Here is an 11,475-nt window from a genome sequence, read left to right as displayed (position 1 = left end):
TAACCTCTGACGGACCAGGAGGCACAGCTCAGAGGGACCCGCCACAAACTCAAAACTTCTTTTAAGTGTCCTGTTTAGAATTTAAAGTTGCTGTGAATTTAATATTCTTGTTCCTAATAGGTTCGTTTTACTATATAATATGATTTAGGTGCCATACTAGTTAAAACTTTTTAATATTTTTCCCTCAAATCTTCCAGTAAAATGGATATTACAGGAAAATATATTTTATCCATGTGACTTCACACATCCCTACCCAAACTGGCCTTGTACTCTCCAGGGGGATATGCATGGTTTCAAACATTCATTCATCAAACCTTGATTAAGCCCCTCCTATGAGCCAGATGCTAGGTATGCGAAGTGAGTAGTAACCAGTAAGGCCCCTTCCCACATGGAGTGATGGTCTAGGTCATACTCCAATCTAAGAAGCGTGAATTCTAGACGGTTGTGAACAAATACAGATGGAGAAATATGGATGGGGCAGACCATGGAGTTGATCTCAGTTCAACAAACACTGGGCCCTAAAGAGAAAAAAGAGTTTATAACAAGTAGGAGAGGCAGACAGGAAGAGGAGAAAATTAGACTCAGAAAGTGGGCAGAAAATATATAAAGACTTTCAATATGAATGATGTAATTCCTCATAGAAATACCTATAAGAAAGAGAGACAGCACAAATGAGGCAGAAATGAATGTTGCAGAGGAGGGGACATTGGCCTGAAGAGGGTTTTAAAAGATGACTAGAAGCTGACCAGGCAGGCAAGGAGGGAAGGGCCTTCCAGGCAGGGAAGACACAGCCTTGTGACACAGTATGGGGTGTTGGGGAGTTTTAAGTGTAAGAGAGCGAGTGGAGGAGACTGGAGAGATGATCAGGGGCCAGACAGTTGTCCCTTTGTCTGTCTGTCACATAAGTGCTGGGACTTTATCTGAAAGCAGTGAAAAGTCACCAAAAATGTTGTAACATTTCTCAGGAATGAAAGGATCAAATTTGTTTTCAAGAAACATAACTATGGAAGCATTGGGTGGGTCTAAAGGAGACAAAACCATGGACTGGTTTGAGACTAGTGAGATAGTCTAGGCAATAGATAGTAAGAACCTGAAATGGGAAAACCACTGTTATGTACAAACTGGGAAGGAGAGGAGGAAATAAATCCAGTAGTGATGAAGAAGATGATAATTATAACAATAAAAAATTCCAGTTAAGATTAATAAAACCGGGATTCCCTGGTGGCACAGTGGTTGAGAGCCCGCCTGCCGATGCAGGGGATGCGGGTTCGTGTCCCGGTCCGGGAAGATCCCACATGCCGCGGAGCGGCTGGGCCCGTGAGCCATAGCCGCTGAGCCTGCGCGTCCGGAGCCTGTGCTCCACAACGAGAGAGGCCACAACAGTGAGAGGCCCGCATACTGCAAAAAAAAAAAAAAAAAGATTAATAAAACCATTACTATATGCTAGGCACTGTTCTATGGCCATTAAGTGAATTATTTCATTTTATGAATTCACTCAATAAATATTTATTGAGCACCTACTATATGCCAGATACAGAACCAGGCAATAGGATACAGCAGTGAATAAATTCAACAAAAAATCATTGCCTTCATAGGGCTTACATTCTCCTGGGGGAGACAGACAATAAACAAACAATAAATACAATTTAGTAGCATGTTAGATAGTGCTAAGAGCTAAGGAGAAAAAAACTGATGCAGGAAAGGAGAAATAAAGTATTGTGGAGGGTGTAAAGATTTTCGAGAGCAGAGCCACGCAAGGCCTCGATATAAGGTGAGATTTGAATAGACGTGAAGAAATGAGGGAACCAGCCACAAAGATATCTGGGGGAAGGGCGCCGCAGGCAGAGTGAACAGCATGTGTGACACAGAGGCTGGAGCATCCCTGGTAAGTTCCAGTAACAGCAGGAAGGTCATTTGGTCTTAGCTAATGAGAGGAAGAGGAACTGGAGACATGCTAGGAGCAGTGATGGGGTCGTGATCTTGTTGGACCTTGAAAGTCATAATAAGGGCTTTGGCTTTTACTCTGAGTGATTCGGGAACTGGAGCACCTGGAGCAGAAGAGTGACGTGATGGGACTTGAATCTTAACAGGGTCACTCCTGGCGGAGTTTTGAGAATAGATTGCAGAGACCAGGGCAGACTCGGAGAAACCGATATGGTACTGTCATCCAGGAGAGAAATGATGGTGGCTCAGAACAAAACGGTCGCAACAGGGATGTTGAAAAGTGATCCGTCTCTGATTAGAATTTGAAGGTTGAGTCAATAAAATTTGCTGAGGGATCAGATATTGTGTGCGTGTGTGTGTGTGTGTGTGTGTGTGTGTGTGTAAGAGAAAGAGAGACAGAGAGAGAGAAAGAGAAGAGAGAGAAGACAGAAACCAAGGATTTCTAAGGGGTTTGGCTGAGCAGATGGAAAAGATCGAATGACGTTTACGGGGTGGACTGGAGGGTGGTGGATTTAGCGGCTCAGCTTGGGACCTGATAAATTAGCGATGTCAAGTTAACAGCTGGATATATTGGTCTGGGCTTCAGGGGAGCGGTCTGTGCTGGAGATAAAAATGCTAGAATGATCAGCATATAGGTGACGTTTAAAGCTAGGTGAGATCAACGAGGGAGTGAATAACTAGTAAAAAGGAGAGGTCCAAGGAGTAAGTCCCCACGCATTCTGACGGTCAGAGGTTGAGGAGTTGAGGAAGAAGAAATTATTATAGGAGATGTAGACGGAGCTGTCAGAAGGGTGGGAGGAAAACCAGTAAGTGTGCTGTCCTGGAAGCCAAGTGAAGAAAGCGTTTCAAGGAGGAAGGTGTCGGAAACATCAGCTGTGTGTAACTTGAGACTGTGAAGACTTAAGCCAGGGGTAACACTGGAGGGAATGTGAGACAGCTATTAAAATAAACAAAAAGTGATACGAATGACTGGAGACTAGGTGTTCCGGTCTGAGGACAAGATCATCAGGGTTGACGCGACAAGGAAGAGCCCCACCCCACCTCCAAGCGCTGTGAGTGGGGATCCGGCCCCCAGCAGAGGGCGCAGGGGAGGGAGTGTCCCTGAGGGACAGAGCCAAGTTTCAGTTTGGGAGGACAAGAGACTGCTCAGGAGAGGGAAGGGAAGGAGGATTTTGCTGATGACTGACCCGAGTTCCAGAGGGCAGGTGAAAGGGTTTCAGAGATGGGGAGGGGGGCCCAATGAGGTCAGAAAATAACGTGGGGGTTAGACTCCCAGGGACGAAAGATGACCCGTGAATGCTGAGTCTTGTGGGGATGGGCATCGGTGCGGATAAGGGACACGAGGGGTTAGTCTTGATGGTCACAAGGCAGGTAGCAAGGGATCTGGGGGACTTGATAGGAGTTGGACAGGTTCGGGGGCTGCCCCCTGATGGCTGTTGGGAGGGGTGTGGGGTCTGGCACAGGGGTGGTCTACCCTGAGCTGGTCCCTCTCTAGGGCCCTATTTAATCCACACAACACTGTGAAGTGAGTACTGTTATTATTCCAATTTTACAAAAGAAGATATATTCAAAAAGCAAGGAGGATGAAAAGCAACAGGACTTGGTGAACAAAGGCCTTAAATTGCAGGTTGAATCTGGTCTTAATCACCAGAAGGGAGTTGAGAAGGGAGGCTACTTGGGTGTGAAAGTGGAGGGCAGAATAGACTGGGAAGTTGATTCCTGTTTAACAGGTTTTGAGTTGAAGGTGCAGGCAGAGGGAATTGGAAATGAGTTGAAGATGACTGGAAACATAGAAGCAGCCTTGACTGATGTGTCAGAGCAGGCGAGGTTGATCTGGAAGTCAGCAGTCCAAGCCAGAGCACACCTTTCCATCCCAGATCTTCCCTGGGTAGGGGTCTTACGACCACAGGGGAAACATTTGTTTTCTAGGGGCGAGAAACAGGAGGAGATTAGAAGTGGATTTCGATTTAGGAACTTGATAAAATCCCAGCTGTTGCCCTCAAACTACCCTTGGTAGTTTGCCCTCAACTTCTTGCCCTCAACTTCTCATGCCAGCTTCTCACTTGGCGTGATCTGAAGGATCTTCTCTCAATTTTATTGCTGGTGTAAAGCCGATGCTTTTGAAATATTGCTTGAACAGTGACCTCTAGTGTTATAAAGAGATCTCTGCTAACCGATGAGGCAGTCTAAAAGTGAAAATTCCCTTAAGAGTCATTGCATAGATTCATATTGCCAGGATGTACCTTAATAAATTATTCAGTCCATCTCTCTCCCTTTAGGGAGGACATCACTTGAACAATTCCAGGTCACTTCCCTTCAAGGCAGATGTAATGGAGCTTGAGAAAGTTCGGAGAATGGCAACTAGAGTAAACAAGGAGAGAAATGTACTTTTCTGTGAGAATGGATTTTTTTTTAGAGATGAAGAAGAATATACTACAGACTAGAAAGTTGACACGTATGAAACACTGAACTAACAGAACAGATCTCCAAGTGTGAGATCTCTTTGAAACCATGAAGAGAGGACTTTAGTATAATACTGGCTACCACTTTTGAGTATTTGCTCTGTGCCAGGTATGCTTTCAACCACCCTTGAGGTAAGAACCATTATGATCTCCATTTTACAGGTAAGAAAACCAAGGTATAGAAAAATTGATTGTTATTGTAATGAACCAAGGTGACACAGCTGAAAGGGGGCAAAATCAGGATTGGAACTAAGCTTTCTGACTCCCAAGTCGGCGCTCCTAACCTGTAGACACAACAACCCTGGAATAAACAAGAATGCTAATTTAGATATAGGATGCACATGAATCAGTAAATTAGCAAAGGATAAAAATGTAAATTTGGGCTTCCCTGGTGGAGCAGTGGTTGAGAGTCCGCCTGCTGATGCAGGGGACACGGGTTCGTGCCCCGGTCCGCGAGGATCCCACATGCCGCCGAGCGGCTGGGCCCGTGAGCCATGGCTGCTGAGCCTGCGCGTCCGGAGCCTGTGCTCCGCTACGGGAGAGGCCACAGCAGTGAGAGGCCCGTGTACCGCAAAAAAAAAAAAAAAATGTAAATTTGTTCAAGAAAAGTGTGGTTGTGGACATGGCAGTTTGGGAACGACTAGGATATTCTAAGCATGGGTGGTTATCTTCCATTTCTCACCCAGCGCTCCTCAGTCCTAGCAAACCGTGGATCTGTGGCCCCTCAGAGAAGAAACCCCATGCAGACTGAGCCATGCATTTCAATTTTTTAAAACCCTCATTAGCAGAAAAATTCTTCGTGTCTAGTCTAAATCCCTCCTGTTGATGCCCATTTTCTTTTATTCTTTTTTTTTTTAAAAAAAGAATCAATTTATTCATTTAGTTTTGGCTGCGTTGGGTCTTCATTGCTGCACACAGGCTTTCTCTAGTTGTGGCAAGCGGGGGCTACTCTTCATTGAAGTGTGTGGACTTCTCATTGCAGTGGCCTCTCCTGTTGCGGAGCACGGGCTCCAGGCACACAGGCTTCAGTTGTGGCACACAGGCCCAGTAGTTGTGGCTCACGGGCTTAGTTGCTCCGTGGTATGTGGGAATCTTCCTGGACCAGGGCTCAAACCCATGTCCCCTGCATGGGCAGGCGGATTCTTAACCACTGTGCCACCAGGGAAGTCCTCATTTTCTTTTATTCTGTCATCAGTGAAGATGGAAAACAGGTGGACAGAATCCTCGCTGTTTTTCCGTATCTGAATACCATCCGTAAGTCCCTCTTCAGTCTTCTGGTCTACCCGCCTTCAAGCTATACCATCATCCCCCATCCTTTCCAGTATCTCCATAGGTCTTTTGTCTACCTTAAGGCTTTAATGCATCTTATGGGAACATTTTCAACCCTAAGAAGAAGTTTGTGCTTACAAAATAAATCATAAAAATGTCTTCCTTCATAATATTTACACAATGTTTCTCATTTTCAAAGGACTTCCATATACCTTATCTTGCTTGATTCCCATGTGCTTGTCCCTGTTTAACAGAAGAGAAAATGAGGCTCTGGGAAGTGAAATGATTTGCCTAAGGTCCCATAGGGAGTAGTAGAAAAATAATGAAGTTGACAAGAAAAGAGGCTGCATGGTATTTTATGACAGATTTTTTTAGAAGGCATGTAATGGTTAGAAAATAATCCTTTTTATCTTTTCTGTTTGTTTTGGTAGCTATCAGCATCTGATGATAGAAATATCTAGCAAACAAAACAAAAGTACAGCTTCCCTTTTCAGTCATCCTTGGGGGTTTCATTTTCATAATTAGAGCCCAGAACCTCTCTTTCAATTTATGGGACTTAGGTAACTGCCAACTCAGTGCTACCTAATTATTGGGCTAGGCACTGTTCCAACCACCCTCCACGTACCAACTCATGTAATCTTCACAACAACCTTGTGTGGTGGGGACTATTTTCACCTCTCATTTTACAGATGAGGAAAGAAGCACAGACAGGGTAAATAATTTGCTCAAGATTTTACAGGTAGTCCTGGCCAATATAAAGGTAAAGTTAAAGCAAAATCCGCCTAAATCCTGCTGTCAAACAGTAAGCATCCGTCACAGACTATGACCCATTATAATGCTGTGTAGGCCGACAAATATGCTTCCTTTGACACATGAGGAATTTGGGTTTTAGTGAGATTAAGTCACTTAGTGTTGGTCACACAGTGAGGCAGGGCTGGTACCCGCTGGCACCCTCCAACAGTCATACCAGTTGTTAAAACGGTAAATTTTTCTGTACGGGTTGACCGTGCTGTTGCCTCAGGCTCCCCAAGAATCCCCATCACCCCTGCTGCCCAGGCTTCTCCCCTACGAGCCCTCCAGATCTCCCTACAGCCTGGCGACTCCAGGGGTCCCGGCTCCCATGATGCTTTCACCCGGCTCTGGCAGGCTCCCTTTGGGAACTGGCATCAGGGAGACAGGAGGGGGGTTTCAGGGAGAGGGGGTGTCCACAGGAGAGAGGGCAGCCCAGGACAGGAGGATCTGAGGGGTGTCTGCTGCATAGGTGGTTTCATTTCCCCTCTGCGTTATTACCTAACAGACAAAATAGGACTCAGGAACGGCAGAGGAGGTATTTCTCCTTTGTTTTCACATTTCCTGGAGAAACTCTAGGTGTCTGAGCAAGGAAACAAGCCTGTCTGTGCTGCTGGCGGACTTAGAGGAGAGAGGACACCAGCATCTGGGGAGGGCCAGAGGGCTGGAAATGAAGACTAAGGGATCTCTCTCCTTCCTGATAGATGGATCCACGATGATACATACACGTGAAGCCCTCCTATACCGGGCCAGGCCCTTACCTGGGCCTCCGTAAGTACGTGTGTACTTTCTTAAATCATGATGTGAGTTGTTTAAAAAAGAGCCGTGAGTCTGCTTTCAGCCTTGCATTTAGTAGGGGATTACTGTAGCTCCAGAGCAGACAGGCGGCAGCCGGGAAGGGATTACCAAATAGGGAGACATTGTTTTGGTAAAAGAGAAAGTCTCTGAAATGGGCCAGTAGTTATAAATATCAGTGGGAAATGCCTGTATGCTGATGTCAGAAGATGAATAGTAAAAGCAAGAAAGTCTTAGAAAAGGACTGTGAGCATAACTGATTCTTCCAAGTATAAATCCTCTCAATTAGTTCCCAGTCTCCTCAGGCATTACGTGGAAAAAGGAATAGCAGATGAGGCATCCATCTGTCTGTACAAGTACACTCTCAGAGCACAAGGAAGCAAACAGAAGCAAAAACAGGATAAATGGCACAGGATGAGAAGTCAAGACAGAGGACCGAGAGATGGAGCCTGAAAACTGGCAAGGGTGTGTGAAGAAGTGTTCCTTAGTCAACAAAGAGATTCCACAAAGATTCACTTGTTGAATTTAATAACCACATTCTTGCAAAGGGTATAGCAGAAAGAGAACTGAGTCATAAAAAGCAAAAGATGTTTGTATTACTTTCCTAGGGCCGCTAACTCGGTGACTTACAACAAAAATTTATTCTCTCACAGTTCCAGGGGCCAGAGTCCAAAATGGAGGTGTCGGCGGGGTCATGCTCCGTCTGAAGGCTCCGAGACACAAAACTTTTCTTGCGTCTTCCAACTTCTGGTGGCTCCTGGCATTCCGTGGCTTGTGGCAGCATCACCTCAATCTCTGCCTCTGTCTTGTGACCTCTCCTCTTTTTATTTTTATTATTTTAGGGGTGAATTTTTTTCTTCCAGTTTTGTTGAGATATAATTGACATATAGCACTGTGTAAGTTACAGCATCCTGATGTGACTTACATACATCGTGGAATGCTGACCACAATAAAGGTAGTGAACATGCATCATCTCGTACGGATACAAAATTAAGAAAAAGAAAAAAAACCTTTTTTCCTTGTGATAAGAACTCTTAAGGATTTATTCTTTTAACTTTCACATATAACATATAGCAGTGTTACTTATATTTATCATGTTGCACATTACATCCTTAGTATTTATTTACCTTATAACTGGAGGTTCACACCTTCTGACTGACTTCATCCAACTCTCCCTCCCCCTACTCCCCACCTCTGGTAAACACACATTTGATCTCTTTTTCTATGACTTTTTGTCTGTTTGTTTGTTGAGGTGTAATTGACCTACAGCACTGTGTCAGTTCCTGGCACAGTCTTTCCTCTTCTTATAAGAACACTGGTCACTGAATTCAGGGCCTGCCCTAAATCCAGCCTGATTTCATTTCAAGATCCTTAACTAATTACGTCTGCAAAGACCCTCTTTCCAAATAAGTCCACATTCTGAAGTTCTGGGTGGATATGAATTTTGGGGGGGTCATTATTCGACCCACTACAATGTGTGACCTATTGCAGGAAATGGACAAAAGGGGGAGACTATGCATTTATAAGACAGGAAATTCTTTTACTCTTTGTGATTAACTTGTTATTCTTACTACAGCAAATTATCTCACGATTGTTGACAATTAAAAGCAAACTTGACCTTTACCTATATCGTGTAGGACAGTGGTTCCCAGATGCTGGATGATAGCACAGCTCTGGTCCAAGGGAAGTTTCCACAGGTCAAGGCATCTTTCCCTATAAACCCTGCAGGCCCTGAGTTGAGGCCCCGGGGCCTCCAGCTGCAGAATCACTGAGTAGGAGTTTCTTATAGGCACCTGGGTTCTTCAGGGCCCAGCAGAGAATGAGTGTGGCATCAGCGCCGTCAGTGAACTTGCTTCAGTTTGCACAGAATATTCCAAATTAAGGGAAATGCCATGAAGAGTGTCACTTCCGTTTTTGTTAACAAATCTATGAGAAACAAAGTTTAATAGTGAAAGGTAAAGGCAAAATATGAGAATACATTGAATATTTACGCTCTACTTCATGATATCTCATTGAATGTATAACCACAAGCTGATAAATGTGTATCAGACTAACAATTATGTAAATGTAACAAAATTTCATATTGCAATTCTTCTCAACTCAAACACTATGTATATATTTGTAAAATTGTATTTCATCTGTGTTTGTTGTCAGGCTATACCAACTGACCTTTATGCTATGTCCTTTTTACTTTCTGTATGTCAAATTAGTATTTTTTTAATGAAATAATAGCAAAAATAGATTTCTACCTCACAAAATTTAAAGAGGGCAACTTTTTTTTTTTTTTGCGGTACGCGGGCCTCTCACTGTTGTGGCCTCTCCCGTCGTGGAGCACAGGCTCTGGACACGCAGGCTCAGCGGCCAGGGCTCACGGGCCCAGCCGCTCCGCGGCATGTGGGATCTTCCCGGACCGGGGCACGAACCCGAGTCCCCTGCATCGGCAGGCGGACTCTCAACCACTGCGCCACCAGGGAAGCCCGAAGTGCTCCTTTTTAAGAACTCAGCTTCTGAAGTGTAGATGAGCTTGAGAGAGACTGGAAGGGAATCCAAGCAGTGTTGTATTATTGGACTTGTAGGGGGCATACAAGTATCCTTGTCAGCTTCAGAAGGGTCAGTGAGTACACTGTTCACTGAAAAATTTCATACATTGCATGGAGATGAAATGGTATGGAGAATGAAATGAAATGTCACCCACAGTGAAATTAAATGTCTGGGGGAAGGAAAAGGAGGCTGACAAGGATGACATAGTTGACAGTCATGGGCAGACAGCGTTTAGCATAAGTTAATTTACCGGCCAGCTCAATCCAAAAGGATGCTTATATCTGCCTCACACTATGACTTTTTAGACTCTAACATGATGGGAGGAGGGGGAGAAAATAAGGGCCATTTCCAAGGGCATACTGTATTTTACGTATGAATTGCAGAAGCACAAGAGAGACCAAGAAGAAATTGTTTTTCATCTTTTTTAGACTCCTGCCATCTTCCTGTCTATGCCAGCTCCTTCTCTGGAATGCAAGGCCCAAGCAGTTTGATGCATTAAGTTAAACTACGTATCTCCATGGAGGTGAATAAGAGATTTCACTGGGAATCAGCCAGAGATACGCACATACCACGAGTTAGAATTTGAAAACAAGTCAGCCATGCGACAGACATGTCTCTTAGAATATGACCTTGTACTGGAGATTGGTAAATAAACCTCTGGTTGTAATTCAAAAACATTTAAAATGAATAAGACCTTGGTTCCTAAAAGCTTGAAATATTTGGAAAGACTAGATGACAACTTGATTTAGTGCTTTTCTAATTATCAGTAGCTGACAAAAACAATTCCTAGTAAAGCATCTGAAAGTTTTGACTTTTCTCCCTAAGGATACAGGGAGAGAAGCACAGAAGCAGTTACACAGACAAACACCAAAGAGGTAATGACAATAAAACGCGATTAGGCGTGAGCCACTCCCCTTGGAACACCTTGGACAGAGTAGGTGTTCAACTTCCTTTAAACGAGGCTGGGGTGAGGGTTTCCTTCTGAAGGAGGACTGAGGTCTTCTGCATTTGAAAGTGACTGGAGTGATGATCCGGGGACCCTGCCATCACTGTCAGTTGTCACGTGCTGGTCAATTACAGTAAAGGCCCAGGGAAAAGAAGAGCCAATGTCCTGGCCGGGATGACTATGCCCAGTCTGGGTGTGGCTCCCACCTCTGCAGCCCTTCTTCCTGCCTGACCTCAAGGTGCCAGGGGAGCGCTCAGGTGGGTGGGACAGGTGGGAGCTGCAGCTAGAATACCGTGCCTACCGCTGGCTGTAATTTGATTTGCAAAGAGTCTATACTCTTTAAATTTTGGATTTAAATATAAAATGGAATCATATTATAAATGCACTTCAGAAGCTGATTGTGTAAAGGACCTCCATGGTGTACCTTCCCTCAAGTGCAAACTCTCTTACTGTAAAGCAAAACAGTACATATAGTAATATTTTAACCAATATAGCCTTTAAATCTGACTTTTAAATGGCAGGTTTTCTTTTCTTATGGTGAAATACCTTTATATTCTGAAATCTATTTCTGTAATCATTCTGTGTTCCAAACCAATGGGTTAATAAGTCATTGAAATGTAAAATATATTCAGTAAATTTTTTTTAAGGTACAGAACAACAAAAAGTTGCCCTCTTGGGCTTTGCCCACTAGCCTATTAAAGACCTTCATGGGATAGATTATCCTTGATG

At 44.2% G+C, this 11,475-nt stretch overlaps 1 long non-coding RNA gene across 1 annotated transcript; it reads left to right on the top strand.

Moving 5' to 3' along the window:
* Positions 1-3,059: 3,059 nt before the first annotated feature.
* LOC137223246 (uncharacterized) lies at positions 3,060-9,575 on the top strand. Its single transcript, XR_010942763.1, has 4 exons — positions 3,060-3,149; positions 4,224-4,538; positions 7,169-7,239; positions 7,913-9,575. It is a non-coding gene; the product is annotated as an uncharacterized lncRNA (long non-coding RNA).
* The last annotated feature ends 1,900 nt before the right edge of the window (positions 9,576-11,475 follow it).

This window comes from Pseudorca crassidens, chromosome 4 (genome assembly GCF_039906515.1).
Source record: "Pseudorca crassidens isolate mPseCra1 chromosome 4, mPseCra1.hap1, whole genome shotgun sequence".
In the NCBI taxonomy this organism is placed as follows: Eukaryota; Metazoa; Chordata; class Mammalia; order Artiodactyla; family Delphinidae; genus Pseudorca; species Pseudorca crassidens.
This window is presented reverse-complemented; position numbering and strand designations above follow the sequence as displayed.